This window comes from Amblyomma americanum, chromosome 6, assembly GCF_052857255.1.
Source record: "Amblyomma americanum isolate KBUSLIRL-KWMA chromosome 6, ASM5285725v1, whole genome shotgun sequence".
NCBI classification, from domain to species: domain Eukaryota; kingdom Metazoa; phylum Arthropoda; class Arachnida; order Ixodida; family Ixodidae; genus Amblyomma; species Amblyomma americanum.
In genome coordinates, this window is record NC_135502.1 from 79,139,076 (window position 1) to 79,163,501 (window position 24,426).

Here is a 24,426-nt window from a genome sequence, read left to right on the forward strand (position 1 = left end):
CTACCGCTTTCCGTCCTTTTTTTTTTCTTTTAAATCACTTTCCGAGGAGTGGACTCGGCGGCAAGCAATCACGTTCACGTCCCTTGTTAAAATAACGAAAACAATTGCTGAGGGGATCCCAATTTTTTTTTTTTTGCTCTCGCATCTTACTGGCGAGCTAGCGATTTAGTTATCCCCTTCTTCGTATCGATCGATTTAAGTTTTCATTCACTGTCTTGCCTTTACACTATTTTTTTCAGCGCGGAGCGGAGACTTTATTTTCGGTTCGCATTGGATAGGCAATCAAGTTTTGCGGACGCCAGAATGAAGTGCTTGCCGTCATGGCGTTTGCCGGGTTTTAAAATTTTTTTTTGCGAAATTTTTGATGAGGCGTATTGGCAGGTTGGTGAAATTTGTCATCCGGCCAAAGGAAAAAAATATATTGCGAGCGAGCGAATGAGCGAGTTAAAGAATGACGGTTTTGTTGCGGTTGAAGTCTTGACTGGATGTGTTCTTTAAACCAAGAACAAAATAACCGGAAAAATACTAGCTATCGTAATCAAAATTTAAGAATCCGCAAGCGATGTAAACACAAATCAATCAGTCAGTCAAGCAACTAACAAATAACCCCACCCTATTGACTAATCGAAAAGCAATTGTGTTTGTTAGTAAGCCAGGTTGCGAAAGAAGCTCACAAATAACGTGCCCGTGAATTAATAAAACATCTCCACATTATTCCTTCAACTAAGGCCGTGTTGCTTGGATAGTGCGAAAGCAGGGCAATGAGGTGCGGAAGGATCGATGCTTCGTGATTGGTTTATGTTAGTACAGTCATCGTCGCCTGAATGCCCCCCCCCCCCCCCCCCTTCGTCGTCATCGCTAGCGAGCCGCGCCCCAGTAACACCGAAGGTGGTCCTCCGGCAAAGGCCTCCGTGTACGCAGCTGGCACACTTGTGGAGGCCCATTTTCGGAGAATCGGGCTCTGCTTCGCGGCTGGGTGATTTGTCAGAGCGTGCTTGCTTTAGGGCAGCCCGGTACGCTCAAAAGAAGAGGTTCGAGGAGCTTTTTCTCTGCCGGCTAAAAACTTCCAGTGCTGACTTTTCATGCGCTAATATTTTCATTGCTACAATTTTTGAAACTGCAGATCAAAATCCGAGAATGACCTGTGGTCGCTTTCTGGAGGTCAAGCGGAGGCGCCATCTATGAGAGGGACAGGGAGTGATCCGAAGCGCCTTGTTAATTTCCTGCCTTCGCCATGACCGAGCAATGAGCAGAGCTGAGCAATCGTTTGAATGCAACATGTGGCGTGAAAACCGGCTAACCAGAGTTTGGAACAATAATCTTGGAGCCTAATTTTGATAAATGGGCCTCGCGCCATCTGATCGGTCAGGCCTGGAGGGCCGTATTCGCCAATGGTTTCCCGGACCTGGGTGAACCACCTCCGTAAATACTTTATATTAATAAAATTTATTCTCTCTCTCAATTTGCATGAGCTTTTACTTTATGAAAGCGCCACCATCTTGCCTCCAGCACACTCCGGAGAGAGGAACAGGAACCTCCTTGGGGACGAAGAACTTGCCACAGCGACCGGTGCGCACGACACTGATGGGAGGATTTCTCGTATAGCTGCAGGCTGGTCTCTGCGCACGTGGACGTTTCCATTGTCTAGGACGTTTCCATCGCCTAGGACATTTACATCGTGTAGGACATTTCCATCGCCTAGGAGATTTGCATCGTCAGGGTCGTTTTCATCGTCAGGGGCATTTGCATCGTCTAGGATAGCGCATCATTTTTGTATTATGACGTCATCCCTTCGAATTTACACCCTGCGCAACTTTCATGTATTCCCCTTTCTCTTTAACGAACAGTAGCAGGCCATGCAGAAGTCTCTGCCGACGGCGTCTTGACCTTCCTTGTCGTTGAAGTACTAGCTTTCTGTCTCCCTCTTTTCTAAACTCTCTCTCTCTATCTGAATGGCTCTTCCTTGTCTGATAGAAATATCTACGGCGAGTTATACGAGAAATATCGCAAGTATGATGGACTTGTGCACCACTGCACCTCAAAAGAAAAAAATAGTGACATTGGCTACTACATACCAGTGCTTCATCACGGGTTACAGACGACAACGTTTCATTCACGGTTCTTGTCAATTCGCGGACATAGCAGAATGGCGCCGCTACAGAAACGCGGCATTGGAGATGAGAATGCGCTATTAAAAAGATGATAGAGTGATTTTCACCCAGGTGAAAAAAAAAAAAAAACCTTACGTATGGGCGAGAGGAAGAAATGGGCTCGGGCAGGGCATGTAATGCGAACGCAAGATAACCGCTGGTCCTTAAGGGGTATTCATACGGGCGGTGTAATCCCTCCCTAAGTGACGGCGGCATCGTACAAGTTATGCCTTCGAGAGTGCTCGCGGCGACGCAGCTTCCGGTTTTGCACCGGTGGCTGCCGCCGACGGTGGAGAGGACCGTTCGTTCGGCCTGTACGTTCAATCCTTGTCTCCCCGGGAGATGTGGCATGCGTGGGGTGCAGCCCGCTCCCGTCTTTTTTTTTTTTTTTTGCTGTTGTCCCTGGGGTTTCTTTTCTCTTATCTCCCCTCCTATCGCGCATCTATTCTGTTTCTCCCTTCGTCTTTTTTTTTTTTTTTTGCGCCACAACCACGCAAGGGGGCATTGTGTTGGCCCCTTCCTTCAAGCAAGGCTAGAAATTAAACAACGGGGAGTAGGGAGGTTAGCTTTGGGAGCACATGGCAATACACCAATCAGGGGGTACAAGGTGATATGGGATGGGCGTCTTTCGAGAGCAGAGAGGCTAGCAGTAAGATAGCATTTGAGGAACGATTGAGAAAGATGGAGGAGAAGCAGTGGGCTTGGAAAGTTTTCAGATACCTGTATATAAAGAATGTTGACACGAAATGGAGAAATCGAACTAGAAAATTGACAAGCAAATATCTGGACAGCAGTAAGGGGGCAAATCAGCAATTATCGGTTAAGAAAAAGGTTAAAGGAATAGAGAGAGCTTTGTGGAAAACAGGGATGCTGACAAAATCGGCACTGGGAACATACCGGACTTTTAAACAGGAAATTGTCAAAGAAAATATCTATGATAATTGTAGGGTAAGCTCTTTGTTGTTTGAGGCCAGGACTGGAGTTTTGCGGACTAAGACGTATAGAGTCAGGTACCAGGAGATAGACACTTTGTGCATTGCGTGCGGGGAGGAGGAGGGAACGGCTGAACACTTGATACTTTTCTGTAAAGGGCTTCACCCTACGGTGAAAAGCAGCGGGGCTGACTTACCCAAGGCATTGGGGTTTAGGGATAGTGAAGGGAAAGTGGATTTTAAGAGGTTAGAAGTAACCAAGCGAAGGTTATACGATTGGTGGCTAAAAGCAAGACAGGAGTAAAATTTCACAGGGCATGGCTAGGTGGCTTGAGCCACCGCCCGATATAAAGGGTTCAGCCGTATCCATCCATCCATCCATCCTTCATTTTCGAGCCCTGCCCTTCTGCCTCCGTAGCCCGGCCGCTTCGCTTGTCCCTCTCGGCGTCTCCCTGCTGCCCGTGTGCATCGTGAATCCAAGAGCAGGGGCGGATCGGTGACATCGTTCACCTCCTCTCCACATCCATCCGCGCCGATGTGTGAATGAATACCGCTTTAACGGTGACTGAGTCTATTCCAAGAGAAGGCAAGCGTAGCGGGGGGCGGATGAGATGAAGAAGTTAGCGGGGATGGGGTGGGCGCAGCTGGCAAATGAAACGGTTGATTGGAGAGACATGGGAGAGGCCTCTCGCTGCCTTGCAGCGGGCGCAGTCAGGCTGATGATGCTGACGATGATTACCAGCACTGACAATATCGGTGATTAAAAAAGACCCTCCTCGCTCTTTTAATTTCAAACTCATACATGCCGATGCACCAGAAAAAAACACAAAAAGCAGGTTGGGAATACACCCTGTCCATGAATACTTCACACAGAGACGTCCAGTTTACTTACTTCCGAAAAGTAACGGTGAGAGTGAGCCTGAGAAAAAGAAGCAACTTTCGTTTAGGTGATTAATTCGCAGGAGCCGATGGTCGGGGCCCCTAGTCCCGGGTTACGCTGGCGGCAGCTGACTTGCAGACTAGCTGGTCCACCTTGTCGCTGGTCAGGGCCTCCTCCCACTGCTCTTGTGTCCGGTGTGGCACTATTAATTTTTTCTGCGGTTTGTCCTGGAATTCCAGACATGTATGGTAGAGCATGGGGTTTGCTCCGCACCAAGGTCAGTAACTTGGGTTTTGTGTGGGTCCGATCTTGTGTAACATGTTGACTGGAGGAGAATACAAACAAACACACATCTAAGAGACGGCGAGTCATTCCGGAACTTCGAAGAGAAAAAGGCGGCAGCGGCAGTTCGAAACTATGCACGGGCACCGTCGAATGGCGGAGCTGCGCAAGCAGACGAAGACTTCCTCCACTACCGGAGGTCTACCCGGGAAGTCATTGCTGCAGCGAATGGCAGCGTCTGGCAGTCTGTAGCTCGCCGTATCAGCTGTACCCGTCACGCCTTGAGGTGCAAGAAATAATTCCAATGGCCGCCACTTCGCTGTGAAAAGTCAGCCCAAAATGTGACTTTTAAAAAATCCATAGTAAATTGTAGGCTTCGTCAACAGAATAAGCCATAAAGCTTAATGCCCCCCCCCCCCCCCTTGCTTGTCGATAAGAGATTAATTGACTTGATCGGCGCGAGTGAGAGGGAAATAACTTTTACCTGTCTAACCAGCAGCGTCAAGGGCGCAATTACCTGATGAAGCCAGTCGAGCTTAACGAATGCATTTGGAGAAAGGTGAGAGCTACCTGTTGCCCAAATTATCGAACATTACGCAACTCGTTTATTTTATTGTCTCCGACGTCTTCAATACAGGAGAATAGAAAAAATATCGACTCTTCGCTCTCCTCAAGAAATTCTATAGATGTTCTGCTGCCTCTCCTCCGTTCCCCGCCACCCCCAACCTCATGATGGCATACCCTGTAAGGTCCATATTAACGAGGCCCGGCTGGAGCACATAAGACAGCTCACATGTTCGAGAACGTCTAATCGCCGCAATTCGTGCATAATGCCTTCTTTAGCCGGAATATGGGTGCGAGAATTCGCGGCTACTACACGGAATGACGTTGACGACGCGGCTAACGCAGGAGGAAGCCAGCTGGTACTGAAGGCGAGCATGGCCATTTGCCCGCTCATTGGTAAGGGAGGTTTGGAGTGGTATGCACTATCAAGCAGTATGCACCATCAAGCGGTATGCACCATCAAGCGGTATGCACCATCAAGCGGTATGCACCATCAAGCGGTATGCACCAACAAGCGGTATACACCAGTACCCGTCTGTCGCGCTGTTATGGATCATGGTATACACCAACAAGCGGTATGCACCATCGAGCGGTATACACCAACAAGCGGTATATACCAATACCAATACCCGTCTGTCGCGCTGTTATGGATCATGGTATACACCAACAAGCGGTATGCACCAATACCCGTCTGTCGCGCTGTTATGGGTCATGGTATACAGCAACAAGCGGTATGCACCATCGAGCGGTATACACCAACAAGCGGAATGCACCAATACCAGTCTGTCGCGCTGTTATGGATCATGGTATACAGCAACGAGCGGTATGCATCATCGAGCGGTATACACCAACAAGCGGTATACACCAATACCAATACCCGTCTGTCGCGCTGTTATGGATCATGGTATGCACCAACAAGCTGTATACACCAACAAGCGGTATACACCAACAAGCGGTATGCACCATCAAGAGGCATGCACCGCCGAGCAGAGTGCGCCGTCGAGCAGAGTGCAACGTCGAGCAGAGTTCACGTTCGAGCAGAATGCACCGTCGAGCGCAATGTGTAGACGGTTATTTGTGCACCGTCGAGCGGAATGCACCGTCGACCGGAATACATAGTCGAGAGGCGCGCACCGGATAGCGACGTGCACATGAAAGCTCCGTGCTAAGGCATGCGCATGGACATTCGTACTTGTTAAAAAATGGAGTCTAATACAATTCGGCCCCACTCCTTGACATGAGAAATGGTGTGTAACCCACTCGAACACCACGAAGACGTTCCACAACATACAGTCAGCTTTCGCTATAATGTTTTTGAGATTCTTCTCAAGGTTGCCTTATAATTCGACAATAATTCGACAGAACAAAATGCATAAAGTCCAACTCGAGCGTACACTTTATTCCAGAATGAGGCACCTTTAGACTATGAACCTTTAGAGCATCTCAAATCAGAAGCGAGATTTCGCGATGGGTGCTCTCAGCCCTGTGGGACAAATTGGATGCTGCCTGCCTGATTAGCTTCGGACCAGAACTGCGTCTGAGCATTTGGGCTGTGCTTGTAGATACCTGCTCTTTCTGTCCTGCCCGTGCTCCTTTCATCCTGTGTGGAGAAAGAGACAGCGGGGTAAGAGACGCTCACTCCAGACAAAAAAGAGGCCGAAATTAAGAATGAACAATGTCTCGGCCTTAGCCACCATGTTTTACGGTCTCGAGTTAAGCAACGCCGCTGTCTGCACGACTTAAATCTATTGGTTGGCGGATTTTCCCAGTCGAATCATCACATTGATTGGGAATGTGCAGTGTTGCGAGTTGTCTTGGAGTGCTCCCCATATTTTTTTTCGCTAATCTTGTAGGGCAGCCGCGGGAGAAACGAGTCATCAAACCTGCCACAGTTAGCGACGCCTAGGACTACAGAGAAAGTTTCACCCTGTACGCTATAGATAAAATATAAACAAAAAAGGAGCCTTGGTTTGCCAAAAGGTCACAACAAAACTTTTGATAGCAATAAACGACGTGCAGTGAAGCGGGTCGTTTGCAGCCTTGTCACGCGAATTAATTGCGCATTGCAAAGTGGCTTCAGCGCAGTGCTGCAAGGCAGCGCAATTAATCCCACAAGCGTTCACTGCAAACTGACGTTCGTTATTTGCTAGCAGCAAAACGCACTTCCACTTGTTATTATTATTTGCCTCGGAAGAGATATGGCTGATGCCTAACACACGTGAAGCCTATATGAGCTATATCTTTACTTTTTTTGGTCTCACAGGGCTGCCGCCACATGGCAGCCGTCACACAGCAAACAGATATGCGCGCTCATCCATTGATAAATTTGTATTTTCGCTCTGCCTCTTTTTGCGCGCTCTGTTTCCGCTGCTGCAGCCTTCACGTGGGCAGCGAGTACCTCTTTAGGTTGTACCAGGTGTACCGTTCTATCTTCTCTACCCGTTTGCTTTTCCTTCTTGCCCCCTCGGCATTCGTCATTAGTTCATCTTTGTTTTTTTTTTCCTCGAACGAGGATCGCGTTGCCGAGGGTTTCTGCTCCAGCTCGTCTTTTCCGTCCTCGCGCTTCCTCCATTCACTGCAATCTCTCTATACGCTCTCGCGTTTGCCGTTTCTTAGCAAGCCGGCTTTTCCTTTTTCTTCTTCTTCTTTCTATATATTCTTTTTGCTCACCGCGTGCGGACCGGAACGATCGCGCTAATATATTTCATCCACACGAAGCTTTGCTGTCCACCTCCCCAACGCCTTGAATGCGAGAATTGCCGCCTCTGCGCCCACGGGCATGTCACGCCGAACACTAAGCATGTCCCGCACAGGTCTCCATCAGATATTCTCGTACACATACGGGCAAGCACACACACACACGTGCTGGGAAGGGCCAGCGCGAAAAGAAGCAACGATGGTTGCGCGATTCCACGTCGTTTCTCTATAGCCCCCCACCCTCCTCCCCGACTTCCTTGCCTCGCGGCCTCTGTCGGCTTTCGGGCATTAATCTCCGCGCAGCGCCGGATCAGCCGCCGAGCGGGATTGGCATCCGCAGGCAGAGCGCAGAAACCCGACAGACTGCCTGGCCCTTCTCGCGAAACGACGGCAGCGCCGGCATGTCCGATCTGAGGTCCTGTAGCTTGTTCCAGATTTCCGCAGCAACCTCCCCCCCTACGCCATCACTGCTCCGCCCGGATATATCAGCGAGGCTTTCGTTTGGCGTCTGGCTCGATACCGGCGGCGTTTTTTTTTCCAGACCCTGGGGAAAAAAAGCCGGCCGAGAAGACCGCCGCGCTACTGCGATCCGCGATCGGTCTCCGGGAAAAGCTACACCGGCGCCAATAACAACAACAAAAGAAAGATGTCTCGCTAGGATCGTCCGGCTGGCTAGCTTCGCTGGTTGCGCGCGCGCAATCGCATTAGCATCGACGCTTGTCGGACGCGGAGTTGGCGACCCGGTTAACTGTGGCGAGGCGACGGGGCGTGCTCCGGCGGCGTGACGCATCGATTGGTCGGGGAAATCTGCATGCGCTTTGTAATTAGCCGCGGGAAGAGCCGTGAACAGGCAGCTCGTCCGCCGCCGCGATTGCGCTCGCCGTATTATGCTACGCGCCGAATGCGGTGGCCTGCACACGCACACGCACGCACACGCGCGGAAAGAGACTGGTACAGCGATAATCGTGCACCATGTACGGACAAGCGATCGTTGCGCGTCGAAATCGGACAAAAGTGCGAGGCAGTTTGGTTTACAACGAGCTGAGGGGACAGGGAGGAGTTAATGCTTGGGAAGGAAAAGCCTTTGGACGTATAAACAAGCGCGAACAGGCGACTGACAAGGCTACGCCATCGGCAATACATGCAAGAATCTCCGTGGAGACGGGTTAAGGAGCAGAAAAAATTTGAAGGGGGAGAAATACAGAAGGGCCGGCCGCTGGTTTCCTTACATTCGCGAGGGCGGAAGCACCAGTGCAGTGCTCTCTGTTTAAACACTTAATGCGAGGTGACAAGCGAATTTCACGCTCGACGAGGCGACACACCAGCCTGCTCGCTTTTGCAAGAAGAACGCTGTATATTTAATAGTCGTGCCAGCGAGAAGTAGCTAAAGAGCACGTCATATTGAGAGCGGGCTCTCCTCAGCGGTTCCGCCACGGTGGGCGGCAGTATATAGGCGTAATACGCTAAGCCACACAACGCCAAAACTCTAGAGTGCCAAAGGCGTTGTGTTAGGCGACTGCTTGCTGAAGTAGCTCCCAGTGGCGTTATAATTAACCGAATCCCTGGGAACCAGCCTACGTGGGCTCCCTAGACAGCGGGCCAAGAAGAAATAGCGAACTGAGCGAGTCGTTGGAAATCACAGCTTTCCGAGTCAGGCGATTCAGCGCGCGCAGTGATTATGCAGCCGTACACAAAGCCCCCCGAGGCACACACACGGTCGCGCATAGGAATCGATAGGACAGCAGCGCGTAGCAAGCCTTTGGCAGGAATGCTCTATTTTAGTGTGTGTCACGACAGCGTGTATACTTCTACCCCTCGCTTTGTTGCTCGGGATTCTATTCACGAGTAACACGTGAAGATATACTGTGACATCGGCAGCGGTTCTTTGTGCGCGCGTCAGCATGCGGCATTCAAATTACGTGCAGCTTGTGGCGCTTTAAAATTGTGCGTATCCTTATCCCACGACCACACCTTCTGCTGTTTCGAGAAGGGCGTTAGGTATAACTTGCCCTGACCAAGTTATTTATGCGTCTACTCCTATCTTAACTGAACAGAGAAAAATTAGGCTTCATCCCTGTCCGACTATTTGGATATGCTAGACTGGCCCCAAAAGTAAAAGTAAATTATGTTGACTCTTAGGTCTCCTTAAGAGCGGAATGCGAGAGCATTACATTTCACATTTGTTGCAGTTTAAAGTTTGCTATGCTGTGACGGTGCCGCCATCTGTATATACCATTTATTTTCTTCTTATTTTTTATTTCGATTCGGTAAGTTGCTGTCCAGATACTAAGTCGCTCAGAACCAGGTGTGCAGGTTGTGGTGACGTCACAAGGTCTCGTGACCTCTTTTTTGACCGACTTTCGGCTAGTTCATCGGCGGTGTTTTTGTGTGACAAATATAACACCATGCATTAAAACAATTGGTGACAGTGGTGACAATGGGCACAATCCCTATATAACCATACCATTTACCCCGCCCCCCCCCCCCCCCCCCCCGTTAGTTCTCGCACTGGCAACGCGGATGCGCACGGTAGAACACTCGGCTTTTTGTTACGTCATGTCGCTCAGTTTCGCGAGAATTCCTTTCCCGAATTCGCATTCGGCCCCCACCGTCCGCGAAGTTCTCAGCTCCCCTTTGCGCAATCATTTATTCTCGTTTCCTCGCGAGGTGTCGGTTTCCATCTCATCAAGAGACAATCGGGCACCGAGACCCGACCCAGGCACCCACCTTCATCCCCCTCATTTTCGCAACCCTTTTCCCCCGCCGTCCTCAAACAACAGCGCGATAAACTGCGGCCGGCCCCGATAAGGATGAAAAATAGTTTCCCTAAAGGGAAAAACTGTTGCTCGCCGCGCCCCTCCTCCTCTGCAAAGCACAGTGGCGCTCGCAAGACAGACGCAAGGCGCTGAAATGACTCCGCCACAGGCTGGCCCGGAGAGAAAGGGCGGCTTCGCTTCGCCTCGGCGTCTTCCCCCTTCCTCGGCCTTTTTGTTTCCAACAGCTGACAGCGACTCTGGCTCGCTGCCAAAATGCGGGCGATGCTGGCTAGCTAGCGGCGAAGAGTGAGGCGAGGGGAGAGGAGGAGGAGGAGCAGCGGAGGGTGCGGAGTTCACCAAAATGAAATAGAAAAGCGCAAAGCAGCGGCGCTCCCGCTGTTAGCGTTGCGCAACGTAACTGCATCGAACGAGTTCGGCGTAGGCACGCACGCGGCCAGGCCGCCGTCGTCGCCGCCGCCACAGCAAAGCACAGGCGCGCGCGCTCGCCTGTGCCTGCGCTCCGTCTACGGCGCGCCTCTACCTCTGCACTGCGAACGCGCCGGCGGCAGCGCTTACGTGGGTGTGCGGTGATGCAACGCCTCCTCCGCGCCGCACATAGCAACGGCTGACGCGACGCGATAGGGCGAAGTGCAGCGCGGAACTCGCAGGGCTCTCGCCGCTCGCTCCCTCTCACCTCGCTGCTTTCTTTTTCCAAAGATTTTTTTTTTTCTCTTCTCCTCGCTCTGCACACCACTGCCGTCGCCTCCACCATCGCCACCACCGTCCGACGCCACCAGCACCACGCTCCCGGCTCCCAGCGGAGCGCCACCGCGGTACGGCCTTCGATCGCCACCGCTGCCCGTGGGCTTCACTGCGATGCCCTCCAGGGGCGAGGGCGGCGGGAAAGCCCCCTTGAGGGAGGAGGAGGGAGAAAGATATCCCCTTTCTCTGCTCTCACCCGCTTCCCTCTTCCGTATTTTTCAAGGCCGAGGAGAAATCCCCCTTCGGCGTAGCGCCGCCGCCGTGTAGTCGAGCCCGGCTTTCTCCGTGCGCTCTCCCTAGACAGCGGCGGCTGCCTCCCTAGCCGCAGGGCGCGCACCAGTTGTCCGCGCCAGCGGTATTCTCGTTGGTCGACCCGACCCATGCTTGGATATGTGCTGCCCGCGAAAAACTGCAATCGGCCCAGATTAGCGCGGCGGTTTCAGCTTCTTTCTTCCCACTGATACTGCGTAAGGGCATTCCCTAGCGGTGGGGAACGTTGCAGTATGTTATAATATATTAACAAAGCTCCTGCGTTCGCTAATCCACCACTGAGGATAGACGTGAGCCTTGATAGCCGTGTTGGCAGCGCAATGTGCACACAATATGTGAAGCCTCTGGTGACGTCCTACACGTGGTTGGGCCTTAAGGCCCGGGAAATGGGCGCTCTGCAACATTTACGATGTTTTATTATGCATCTATGCGAGCTTGATAGTCGGCGCTCTCGTCACCGATCCAGCACGCTTAACATTACCATTTCGTCACCGCCTGTGATCGCGAAAAGGCTGCCTTTTTTCTTTTTTTCTGTATGCTGCGGTGCTCAACCCCGACGGGACGCGACATTGTATTTATTACTAACGCGAAAAAATACAACGGTCAGCGAAAAAGGAAACCGACGGGACACATGCTAGACATAAACAGTCCAACTTTGATCTTTAATCAACACCGACATCTCCACCAATGCGAAAGTGCAGTGGCAGAATCCATCTTGACAATTCATCTTTGAGAATGTGCGATCCTAATCATCAGCCTAACTAACAACACTACAAGGCAAAGGCATCTCCCATCATCATCGTCATCATCATCATAAGCTATATCCCTCCAATTAACCCTGTCCTTTGCCAGCTGCGGCCATTATAACCCCGCTAACTTTCCAGCTGCGGGCATTATAGCCCCGCTAACTTCCCAACCTCATCCGCCCACGTGACTTTCTGCCGAGACTGCTATGCGTGCCTTCGCATTACATAACCGGTCTATGCCCATTTCTTCCTCTTAATTCATTGCTGCTAGGATTCTATTAGCTCGAGTTAGTTCCCTAACCCATTATCCTCGCTTCCAGTCTCATAAGGATGCACTTATCATTTCCCCTTCCACAGCTCGCTGCGGTGCCCTTAAATGCCTTTTGTGTTATCCTCCATTGCCCCGCCGCGGTGGCTCAGTGGTTAGGGCGCTCGACTACTGATCCGGAGTTCCCGGGTTCGAACCCGACCGCGGCGGCTGCGTTTTTATGGAGGAAAAACGCTGAGGCGCCTGTGTGCTGTGCGATGTCAGTGCACGTTAAAGATCCCCAGGTGGTCGAAATTATTCCGGAGCCCTCCACTACGGCACCTCCTCTTCCTTTATTCTTTCACTCCCTCCTTTATCCCTTCCCTTACGGCGCGGTTCAGGTGTCCAACGATATATGAAACAGATACTGCGCCATTTCCTTTCCCCCCAAAACCAATTATTATTATTGCTATCCTCCATGTTTCTGAGCGATAGCTTAGTATCGATAAGATACAGCTGTCTTATACGTTCCTCTTGCGGTGTACCGGCAAAGTGCTATTCATCACTTGAGAGTGCTTGCCAAATGCACCTCACCCACACCTCATCAGTGCACACTTCATCAGCTTCGTTAGCGCATAAAGTCGACTTGAGAATACGTCAGTGCACGTTAAAGATCCCCAGGTGGTCTAAGTCTTTCCGGAGCCCTCCACTACGGCACACCTCTCTTCCTTTCTTCTTTTGACTCCCTCCTTTATCCCTTCCCTTGCGGCGCGGTTCAGGTGTCCGCCGATATGTGAGACAGATAGTGCGCCATTTCCTTTCCCCCAAAAAACTAATTATTATTATTAACAAGGCACAAAATTAACGGCTACTTTGTTCTTAGTTCTCGACTGCTATTTTCAGGAGCTGTAAACATCTGGGCGGGCGTGCCATTCAACCATTGCCACGTCATGGTCCAGGGATGATTCCATTTGCTAGGGCCAACAGGAGACGGAACTGTTTGAACTTCGCGCAGAAAGAACACTGAGAAGCCAGAATTCTGGCCAGCCAACAAAATTCTCTCTTGGGAAGCGAACTCCTCTGACTAGGCGCCGTCGTAGTGATAACGTGCTTCTCGCCTTTCAACGCCCACCGGAGGGAGGCCATCAGCGGTGGACCCTTCAGCGCCGGTTGGACCTATTTCTTTGTACAAAAGCAGAAATCGATCGCTAACGACTTTCGATCGACCGCTCGCATGTGCTCGCATTCACTTCGGGCTCTCCTCGATTCCAAACCGTCAGGAATTCTCAAGCGCTTTTCTTCCTGCTGTTTTCTTTAGGAAGGGCCGCCGGGCATTCTGCTCCTCGACAGACGTTTTTCTGTTTTTAAGATTACTTTCACCCTGCCGAAAAGCAGCTTCCCACCCACTTCCCACCCACTAGCTGGGTGGCAAGTTGGTCCCGGGACTGGCCCCATTAATTAGCTAAGTGCAAGTCGCGTTCCGCGGCTGATGCGTTGCTGGTTTTCCTTCGGTGGCAGTTACAGCGGCCGCGACACGCCCACTGCCGAGATGGACCTAAATGAATAAATGGCTAAAACGGAGACGCGCTGCATTGACGATGCATCCGCGCTTACGTAAGCCGTGAGAGGCTATAGATGCTCGTTGTGATAGCTTATATCCTCCTCTCGGCCGTTCTCCTCTCTTGGCCCTGGCTATAGAAGCACGTGTGGCCATTGCGACACTCTGTTACGAGTCCGGGACTGCCTATGAATATTGATGGACCTAACGCGCCTGACTTGCTTCAATATTCTAGCTGGCATCTTTGGTTGCCATTTTAAAGGCACGTGCAAGTTCCGTTTGGTTTCGTAATGGACGTTTTTGAGCCTTACCTTGCTCGCCGAAATCACGTAAAGGGAGGCTAAAAAATGTGTTGCAAGAATGACGGTGGCCAGAACTCTGCTTACGGTCTTAATATTTAACTAGGAAGGCAGTACGTTGCGTTAGCAACGCAGAAATGACATTCGTCCCCATTACTGTTGCTGTTATATTACTGCTGAACCGCCACGTAGCCAGGAATAAGGCAGGCATGGTGTGTAGGGGGGAGGCTGGCTACTTGCCTGCTGCTGAAAGCGAATTGTTGCCAAGCTGCTTTGAACGCTAGTGAGCAAGTGCCACTAGAGCGTTTGCTCCTTTAATATTAATTGCAGGCATATGAGGTCTAACACTGCACATTCGGAAGCAAACACAAAACACTAAAAACAGGAGTAGAGGTTTGTATACACTGTTCGTATTGCGTGCATGTACCTGATGTCGGCAGCTGTAAGTAGTATTGTGCGTTGCCAAGGGGCAGACTTTGAGCAACTCTTGGATAGGGCTAGCTAGAGGAAGGGGTTATCGGAAGGCGCGGGGGGGGGGGGGGGGGGGGGGGGGGGGGGTCCATTTAGCGCAATGCAGTCCTTGAACTGTCTTCGTGTGGAAATGGGAGCAAATTTAGGCTATTTATGGTCACCCCTCTACTGGTCACCCCCTTTTCTAAATCCGCCCTTGGCGTTGACCTGAACCGATAAGGGATATCGAGACCGACCGCGGCTGCCACGTTTCGATGGAGGCGAAACTCAAAAGGCGCCCGTGTGCTGTGCAATGGCAGTGCACGTTAAAGATCCCCAATTGGTCGAAATTACTCCGGAGCCCTCCACTAAGGCAGCTTTCTCTCTTTCGTAATTCACTCTCACTTTCCTCCCTTCCCTTAAGGCGCGGTTCGGGTGTCCACCGGGATATGTGAGACAATTACTGCGCCATCTCCTTTGCTCAAAAACCAATTTTCAATAAATATCTGACACAGCATTAGGTAACGTATATCCGTGTCAGCGGGCGGGAGAAATTCACCGCGAACGGTTAATCGGAGCAGCATGCTTAGTTGGCTCAAATCCCAGCAGTTAAAGCCTCGGAGGCAACCCGTTACTTTCGAGAAAACGAGTTACAAAAGTTAGAACCTCGTCCTCGCGAGTTGCGTACGTGAAAAGCCAGGCGGAAGCCACCGCGGTATGAAACGGTGTTTCTTCCTCCTCACGTGTCCATGCTGTCTGTGTGGTAACACCCGCTGTGACGACGACTGCCGCGCAGGCGTTCCGGTGCCGGCGCGTTTTGCAAGCGGCGCAAAGAGGAGGTGTCGCAACGTCGATGCCCGGTTCCGCCCAGCGTTGCGTATTTTTTATATATATATTCTAGTACAACACGGAAGACCGCCCTTTCTGTAGAGCGCCTATTTATCGCGCTCGATTGAGACACCGCTGTAGGGGCGGTTGGGTGCTCAGAGCCGTCTCTGGCGGGACCGGGCTAGCGTGGGTGGTGCCGCGTTCTCTTGTCACCATTTTCCACTCAGCGGCGTGCTCTTGTTGTGCCGCCTGCCTAACGACGCTGAACGGGTCCGACAGCGAGGCACATGTCCGCACCCCTTGCTCAAAAAAGAAAAAAAAAAAGATTTCGAGGGAGTATCTTGTCGTTCGAACAATTTGCCTGCGAGCGAAACTATACTCTGTCTCACAATTTGCTGGCACTAAACTGAGGCGTGAGACTGGAACACCAAGGAGGAGGAAAAACGAAAGGGACTCTGACGACACATTGTGTTCTCTTTTTAATTTCAAGGTCAACTCTTGTAAATGAAACAGAGGCTATATTCACGCGAGCGTAGCTTATATAAGCGAAACGAGAGCATAGAATGCAAAACGGGTGTCCGCCACCAACGGCCGCTCGCAATGATTAAACTGCGGTGACGTCACTCGCGACATTTCGTTGAAAAGAATGCACTCGAAGGCGACGGTAAGCTTCTCATCGTTGCTCCTAATGCACGTTTTATCACGCAAGGCCGACGAAATTAACTAGTAGAAAATTAAACGAAGCAAGCTCGCTACACTGGACGTCATCGTCTACGTAAAGAATTTTAAACAAAAGGCGGGAAGAAGGCCTGCAGATCTGACTGCGAAATTCGCGCCTATACAAACGTGCTTTGGAGACAAGCACAAACCAACGGAGTCGTTAAAAAGACAGAGCTATCAGATTTTACCTAGAACAAAATGCTGACGGAGTCTTCCGCAGCGTTTGTTCAATCGGGAACGTCCAAGAGTCAGATGGAGTGACAAGTTGTGAAAACTTCCTGGAATAGCGTGGCTGCGGCAACAACAACGACAACGTATAGCCGCCGAAATGTCAAACAATATCGCGCATAAGTTCGTGAGGGAACAAATTTTAAAGTCCACCCCTTGTTGCTGGCGGGAACAAAAAGCTTTCTGCTCTTCAGTGCGTGCAGATCGCGAGAGTGCTTGACTAACAGTCGGTGTGTTGTTGGCTATCGTCTCTTATGCTCTACCAGTATCGTATGCACATACATGTACCGCACCGTACTCTATCGCTACTACAGTTACAAAGCACGGTACTGAACGTTCAGAAGGCAGCTCGAACATAAGATGGAAATAAACCAGATATTCCATTCTGTAGCATTGCTTCAGTTTAGCCTCCGGTAAAAGCTCCATATATAATTCAATGCGCCGTAATCATTGCTGTGCAAAAAAAAAAAAAAATCAATCGTCAAGCTTTTATCAATAAGCATTTATTTTAAAGTTGCGATGCAGGGGGATCAGAACGCAGTGAAAGCGGGTCATAAGACCGAAGTTTAAAGTGACCTTACGTCTTACGTAACTCCGGCTTTCGCGGCCGTATACTATTGTATACTGCAGCGCAATACGCTTCTTTTTTTTTTTTTAGCGGCGAAAAAATTTCATTTACTCCGTAACGAGAGGCGCATCGTCAGATCAAATCTCCTCTAGCGCGCGCTTGCCAAAACGACAGCTAAGCGCGCGGCAAAACTACCCCCAAAAAATCCTCCCCCTCTCGTTCAAGGCGGCCGAGCGGCTTTGCTTGCTTTCGCGCCATTGTGTGCCGTTCATCATATACCTGCGCAGCTGCCGACGTTCCCTTCAACGGGCGCTACCGGAGCTTTCGCTAACGGCGAATTCCGTTTCCTTCTTTTCTTTCTCTCTTTCCTCATCCCCCATCTCTCGCTCCTTTTCGGGGACCGCGCGCTCGCTGGAAACGTCTACGCGAGGAAAACGCGCGGTGGCGACAGAGATCTCGGCCCTCTTGGCACGGCGCGCGCACTTTGTTAGTCAAATGAGGCTGCACGTGAGCGCTGGTCTTCTGCGAGCCAAGCGCCAGCTGGGCAAAAGAGAATGAAGAAGACAGAACGAAGGAAGAAAACGAAGAAGACTTTGTAGAAAGAAGAAACCACGGGGTTGCCTTGGTGTGGTGTGCAGAGGAAGGGGGCTGCGAGTAGTAAAACAAAGGAGATAAGAACGAAGGAGGAGGAGAGAGAAGAGCTCCCTACCGCCGACAAGAGGGGAGGGGGGACTGGAGGGAGGGCCGCAGGGGAGGGGGGGGGGGGTCGATTCCGCTTTGGTCGCTGGCGTTGCGACAGGGCCTCGGAGACGGAAATATCGAGCAGTTTTGCGTAATCTGAGACAGTGTTGCAAAAAATTCCACTCTTTCACGAAGGACGGCGGGGAGGAGGAGAGGAGAGGGGAGATGGGGGAGAAGAGAGGGGATGAAGGAAGAGCGAGGGCATGCCGCCTGGACGGCACCACCGTCTCATCTCCTCAAGCTATTTTCGAGCGAACGCGAACTGTTTGGAGAAGGGGGGTGCGGTACGTCGCGTGGGCAGAAGGCCCGTGGTATAGTTCTAGTTCCGCTGGCCACTCGCCCTCTCCCGGCCCCGGTGCAAACATTGCCGACTGAGTCCTTGTGAAGTACGAAGTGCCCCTTCGGCTAGAGGAACAATTTGATTTTGCTGATGAATGTGAGGGTATAATGCGCTTAAAAAAAGGATGGCTTCCGTGCATTTTGTACACGGATCGGCGAGACTGGGGCACATCTTTGGTACTACATGGAACCGGTGCTTGTTTTTACTCTGAAGGGCGCGAAAGAGCGCGATTGCGAAAGCCATCCCACGACATATATTCAAATGCATAGTGCCCACGCAGACACCGATGCACACATAGTTTTTGAAAGACAAAGAAAACGCTCTTCTGTGTGGGAAGAGTATTGCACAAATCTCAAAAGGCGGTGTGTTTTAAGCAGCGGTTTCTTCTGCCAAATCATACATAGACATAAACCATACCGAATGACATAACGCTTTTCTTTTCATATTTATATTTTTGAGCTTGCTCATGCTTTAAGCGCGCTTATTATAGTGCTTGTACTGCAAGACTCTCGCAACGAGGGTCTCTTCGGGTACGCTCCACAAAGGGGTCAAAATCTGCGGGAAAAACCGGGACAACCATGCAAAGCTATTCCAATACTCAATGAATCGATCGCATCGCGCTTTTAGAGAACCTACCTAAATTAGAACTCCATGTACCTTCTCTATCATCTCTTGAGCGACCGCCGCATCGCCATCCACACCGGTAAACAATGAAGAGTAAGTGAACCCCATGCCGCCGCACGCTTGGCATGCGATGCCGAAAGAGAAACAATGGCAAATACGCCCGCGGGCGCACAGGCGTGCTTCTCCGCACAGGCCCCTTACAATTGAAAGCCACGTTCTCCTTGGGGCGGATCAGTTTATTCGGGCACGGCCAGCACTTGCTCGCTGGCTGGATATGTACACGTTTCAATCGGCAACACCCCATCCGAGCGCCCCTTTGATCGGCTCCGTGTAGCGAGCATTCACCGCGAAGATATATATACAGTGGCACACTAGGAAACAATGGAACCGCTTCTCGCCCCGGATGTTTCGTTTCTACCCGCCTCTTCCCCAACCAACTCTCTTATACGCGCCTCTTGCGTGGAAACAAGCGTGTAGCCTGGAAGCGTGGTCGGCAACGCCGCCGCCTTGCCAGGACCATTCCGCTCTGTGTTCTTGTTGCGTTGTTGCGCCTCGGCTGCTGCGTTGCGTGTTGACAACAGTATGGGCGGATTTAGTGGGCGGCAGTAGAACGGAAACGATCGACCCCGCCTTCTCGAACCCCTATCGAATTCGCCCCGCGTATACAACCCCGTCCCAGCCGCTCTCTGTCTCGAGAAAACGTCAGGAAAAAAGGAGCCGTACCTTGAATTTTTAAGCTACGGTAGATGCCCCGAAGCTTGCGCGGCGCTTATTCTGATAGATACGGTATCTCTCTCTCTTAAAGAGGTACTAATTTTACTAGTACTGACTATTACTGGTTTACATTTCGTATTCTCCCGTCTTTGATGACGTCACACCGTTTCGGCCAATCACGAGTTTTGTAGCGCCCCTTTCAGGGCGATGCCGGGTTTTCGTGTCGACGAGCCATCTAATGCTTTCGCACTAGTAACAACGTTGTAAGAATGTGAGCTTCGCCGCACATATCTGGACCGATGCTCGACTAGCATTTGAGAGAGCTATCCATAGCTTACTCCAGTGCTTAATTATAGGTAGCGTTGAGTTGTGTGCCTTCGCATTAGCTTATTTCGGTTCAGTGCTTAGTAGCCATTGAAACTAACGCCTCCACATTTCTTGCTGTCATCCGCAGCGACGTTGGCATTTGAAATGTTTGTACTGTTAGAAAGTTTTGAATGTTTTCTTTTTCCATTTTCTGTGCTTTTGTGATTACTTCTGTTCTTTTCGTGCCTAATATGTACACTGTAGTACTTTACATGTCCGTTGTGCCTAATCTTTTTCTTTAAACCTATAATTTGTATTAAATTCTTTTTGTCGCCTGCATTTTATTTATGTTATTATGTTATGCCTAGCCTGTTTATTGTTCCTTTGCGCGTTAATGCTGTTCTTTGACACGTTTTTACACTGACCCCCCCCCCCCCCCCCCTTATGTAATACCGTCGAAGGAGGGCCTTTAGGGGTATGCTGAATAAATAAATAAATAAATAAATAACTAAATTAATAAATAAATAAATAAATAAATAACACATCGTAATATGCAGCGAACTATTACTGGAGCTCTCGCATTCACCTTTGTATCCATGTTTGCGCGCGTCTGCGTTTGTAAACTGCAACGAAGCTGCAGTTTCTTCACGTTTCGTGTGGGCTGTGAGGCCCTAAATGCTGTGGTAACCTTCACATCGCGTCGGACAACACAAAGCGACGAACGATCTAATGACGCCTTCATTGAGCCGCAATAGCTGCCTTCCTGTCTCAGCCCTCCCGGTGAACTTATCCGCCATTGTTGGTTAAGCGTACGATAGCAAAGCAAAATATGTTGCTGGCCCCAGCTGCCTGACTGCCACGTCCGCTGTCCTCACTTGCTCGTCGCTGGGTGGGGCAAAATGGATACGAAGAAAACACGTCGTCAGATTCGCATACTTCACTTGCGTAACGAATTTTTATGGTGCGCAGAATCAGGTTTCATTTAAGGCTTCTGTGCGACGGCGTGCTTGAAATTCCGCAACCGGCTACCTTTGTGGTGACCGTGTTATTACGTCACAATCTTCGACACGCGTTTGACGAACGGGCCTTCCACGTGCTCATGAAGAGTGGGCTGTGTTTTATGGATCATAAGCAACCACAGCTATCATGCGTCAAGCCTGAAATGTGAAAAATAAAACCATCCAATGAAAAATGCGATTAGTGACGAATACATTTCGGTATAATCGCATAAACTGACAGTTAATTATCGGTGTTTTCTAAGGGGGATGAAAATTTCCCGCGCTGCACACGCGGAACACGAACAAGCGAGCGGTAGATAGCAGTGATAGAGCTCTCTATACGCCCCAAGTATGAGTCCACCTACATTTTAGCCTCGTTATAAAAGTTGAAGCGTCCCGGCGATTACTTCGTTATAGTTGTATCTTCGTTATAACCTGTGTTGACCGAGCTTCCAAGAGGAATCTTCAATCCTTCGTTATATCCAATATTTCGTCGCAAATCGTTTCGTTATAGCGAGGTTCGTTTGTATTTTCTACTAGCCGTCATGAAGAAGGCGCACGGCCACCCTGCGTTTGTTCTCACCAAGGGAAGCAGAAAACGGGCGATGCTGAAGAGCGGCCGTAATGGGTCACTAATCAAAGGCTGTTCTTCGTCGTAGAGAGAATGCTGTAGCCTTACTTCAGTACCTTCGGAGGATAGTTTTCGTGCTTTAATTGAACTAATGCGGGGTGCGTGTAGTCTCCACGACGTCAACGGTGTAAACCTATTTTCTCTTTAGTTAAAAAAAAATTGGCTGCATGAACATCTTGCAAATTAGCTGTCGTGTGCATTTTTGATTCAGTTCATTCTCTCACTACTGTCGTCTGGCCTTTTTTGTTTTCATGTTTTTCCCACTCTGTTGATCTGTTTGTTGTTCGCTTCATCCTGAACAGAAAAGCCAGTGAGTGGACGAGCGTAGCTGCTGTGCGTATCCAAGCAATACCCGTATCGACCTATACATTTGGTCTATTGGGGCTTTACATCTCGCCTGTTTGGTGTCTCTTATTCGATATGAGAGCTAACTCAGGCTGGGGTCTGCTGAGGAGGCCACAGGCGGCGCTGTGTTCGCTGGTGTCTTACTGGCCAGCAATTATTGCTAACGCGGGGCCAGTTAGTTGATCACATTTGGAAAACTATTGGCTACACTAAATACTCCCAACTCTGGTAAATTCCATACGCGCCAACCAGACGCGTAAACCATGCGGCGCAGTACTGTATGATCAGGAGGACCGTGAGGGCCAGCAGAAAGAAAAACTGCTCCGCTTCTTGTCCACTGTTTTTTTTTTTTCCTCTGCGTTGGTTCTAAAAGCGCGACTAATGGTCCATAGGCCAGCGTTATTCAATACGATCAGGAGTACTGTTGTCCTAACAAGTTTTTTTTTCATCCCCAGGCGCTGGAGGAAATGCGTCTCAAGGCGAGCGCTGGCGTGGTTTGGATGTCAAGTTCGTCGGGTCCATTGTGATGCTGCTACCTATTAGAAGGTCCATATCTGTGTTGATAACTTAATTATGTATTTGGTAGCTAAATCTAGCTACTTCTTGACGCAACTAGCGACCAAGAATTTCCTTTAGGTACCAGTAGCTAATTTGGTTATTCTCTGCAAGATTTAACTCCAAAGTTATCCACTTTTCTTTATTGTAGCTTTGTTCTAAAGGATGTTCATTATCAGCTACCTACATCAATGATTATCATTACCTGGACGCCACATAAACGTGACGTTTCCTTTTTGCGAAAGTGACATGGAAGATTTGTGTATTCTCTTCTCACAGCACAGCCGAAGGGGCAGTGCTGTGATAAAATATTTAAAGCACACAAAAGAACACCCTTAATTCATTTGTGCCGTTCCTAAGGCGGAGCACGTGTCGTCGTCAGCCAAAGTCTAACTTCAACACAAGTGTAGTGTAGCGTAGGACGTCCTGTAAACCAACAGAGAACCCGGTTGACAGTGTTTCAACCAAATAAAGTATAGCAGCTTCAGAGCTTTAAATACGCAAAATATACGTTGGAAGAGCACTCGGGAATTGTAGCCACCTTTGAACTTCTATTTTTTTTTTTGCCGTTTTAGCTAATTTTGAGCTATTTTATTCATTATTCTAGCTACTTTTTGGCCATGCGATTTGGCCACCACGTGTGAGCTTGTGAATGCCCGGAGCAGGCTTGCTGCCAGCCGCAGTAATGGCGTTCGCGGCGAAGAGGACGATTGGATATGATGGTGAATATAGACAAATGAAGGTGAGGGTCACGCACGATGATTATAATGCATCTTTCACCAACAGCTAAGCGGCTGAAGACAGACGACGTAAACATAAAGTACCCGCTGCGAATTTTACATGTTTTCTCTCTACTAAGAGCGCTAACAATCTCTCGACGAGCAAGTTGATGGGCTAAGTGTTAAACATTGCTGGTAAGAAGCAGTATCACGCAGAGAATGACAGAACAGAGTACTTTGTACCCGGAGTGGCCTCTTCCCCCCCCCCCCCCACTTGTGGGGAGAGAGAGGGGGTATAATGCGAGTGTAAGGAAATGCGAAGAAACACATTGGAGAAGACGAAAAACAAGAGCCTCCGTACACCGCCCGTGTCTTGGCCACTCCCCCGTAGTGGGTATGTGCCAGCAACGTCTGAGTCCTTCCTTCCTTCCTTCCTTCCTTCCTTCCTTCCTTCCTTCCTTCCTTCCTTCCTTCCTTCCTTCCTTCCTTCCTTCCTTCCTTCCTTCCTTCCTTCCTTCCTTCCTTCCTTCCTTCCTTCCTTCCTTCCTTCCTTCCTTCCTTCCTTCCTTCCTTCCTTCCTTCCTTCCTTCCTTCCTTCCTTCCTTCCTTCCTTCCTTCCTTCCTTCCTTCCTTCCTTCCTTCCTTCCTTCCTTCCTTCCTTCCTTCCTTCCTTCCTTCCTTCCTTCCTTCCTTCCTTCCTTCCTTCCTTCCTTCCTTCCTTCCTTCCTTCCTTCCTTCCTTCCTTCCTTCCTTCCTTCCTTCCTTCCTTCCTTCCTTCCTTCCTTCCTTCCTTCCTTCCTTCCTTCCTTCCTTCCTTCCTTCCTTCCTTCCTTCCTTCCTTCCTTCCTTCCTTCCTTCCTTCCTTCCTTCCTTCCTTCCTTCCTTCCTTCCTTCCTTCCTTCCTTCCTTCCTTCCTTCCTTCCTTCCTTCCTTCCTTCCTTCCTTCCTTCCTTCCTTCCTTCCTTCCTTCCTTCCTTCCTTCCTTCCTTCCTTCCTTCCTTCCTTCCTTCCTTCCTTCCTTCCTTCCTTCCTTCCTTCCTTCCTTCCTTCCTTCCTTCCTTCCTTCCTTCCTTCCTTCCTTCCTTCCTTCCTTCCTTCCTTCCTTCCTTCCTTCCTTCCTTCCTTCCTTCCTTCCTTCCTTCCTTCCTTCCTTCCTTCCTTCCTTCCTTCCTTCCTTCCTTCCTTCCTTCCTTCCTTCCTTCCTTCCTTCCTTCCTTCCTTCCTTCCTTCCTTCCTTCCTTCCTTCCTTCCTTCCTTCCTTCCTTCCTTCCTTCCTTCCTTCCTTCCTTCCTTCCTTCCTTCCTTCCTTCCTTCCTTCCTTCCTTCCTTCCTTCCTTCCTTCCTTCCTTCCTTCCTTCCTTCCTTCCTTCCTTCCTTCCTTCCTTCCTTCCTTCCTTCCTTCCTTCCTTCCTTCCTTCCTTCCTTCCTTCCTTCCTTCCTTCCTTCCTTCCTTCCTTCCTGTCGGCCGACCTCGTAACGTACGCTACAGAGCCCGAGTTCGTGACGTCATGTTTAA

General features: G+C 50.1%; 1 long non-coding RNA gene across 2 annotated transcripts in view; it reads right to left on the reverse strand.

Annotated features, from left to right (window-relative positions):
• LOC144093771 (uncharacterized) overlaps nt 1-24,426 on the reverse strand; it is a 173,221-nt gene that overhangs the window by 123,217 nt on the left and 25,578 nt on the right. The window contains exon 1 of one of the 2 annotated variants that reach the window (XR_013306326.1): nt 6,240-6,420. The exons of the other annotated variant lie outside the window; for it this stretch is intronic. This is a non-coding gene — a long non-coding RNA (uncharacterized LOC144093771). Of the gene's footprint in view, nt 1-6,239; nt 6,421-24,426 lie in introns of those variants that run through there. 2 annotated transcript variants of the gene reach the window in all.